We start from the raw sequence: 821 nt of genomic DNA on the forward strand, positions 1-821 counted from the left end.
ATTGTGGATGCAAGCAAGATAAAGCTGTTGACAATTTCATTCTCCTCTCCTTCCATCAAGACACTGCCTATTGGTCAAGTGGTAAGAATTTTTGTTTTCCTGATATTGAGACACAATCCATACTGAAGGCTGCATTTCTTGATCTTCTGTAACAAGTGCTCCAAATACTTCTCACTTTTAGCAAGTTTGTGTCATCTGAGTAACACAGGTTATTAATGAGTATCTCTCCAATCCTGATGCCACACTCCTCTTCATTGAATCCAACTTCTCAGACAATTTGTTCAGCATACGGAGTGAATAGGTATGGAGACAGAATACAAAACCTGGTCTGTTTGGACTGTTTTGTTTTGTTTTTTTTTTTTACTCAGTAGGCCACCACAAATAATGGTAACTTTAACAATCAAATGTTGTTGCTAAGTACCTTCACATCATGCATGACTCATAGTGAGTCCATGAACAAAATACCTGAACCCAGTTCTATAACTATTGTCATTTCTCTAAGATCATAGAGTTTCCAGAGGCATGCTATTTAGGAAGTAATGTCATTCCTACTTTCAAATCTGTCTTAATCTGGGAGCTCCTCCCAAGACTGTCCACCCTAAGTAACCACTGTAGCATTTGACACACCACTGGCCCAGTGTTCAGCATCACAAAGACACCAAGTTACCTCAGTACAGCATATTGATAGACCAGTGCTATACCACTTAGAAGAATGTTCCTTTGAGGGCCCAACCAACTTTTAAATACAAAGGCCCACCCACTAGATCCTAACTGATTCTAAACAAGAGGATTCTAGCCCACAGCTCTGTTAGCTAAACCCT

The sequence above is a fragment of the Elephantulus edwardii genome, unplaced genomic scaffold (genome assembly GCF_000299155.1).
Source record: "Elephantulus edwardii isolate Elephantulus edwardi_28Jun2011 unplaced genomic scaffold, EleEdw1.0 scaffold00188, whole genome shotgun sequence".
In the NCBI taxonomy this organism is placed as follows: Eukaryota; Metazoa; Chordata; class Mammalia; order Macroscelidea; family Macroscelididae; genus Elephantulus; species Elephantulus edwardii.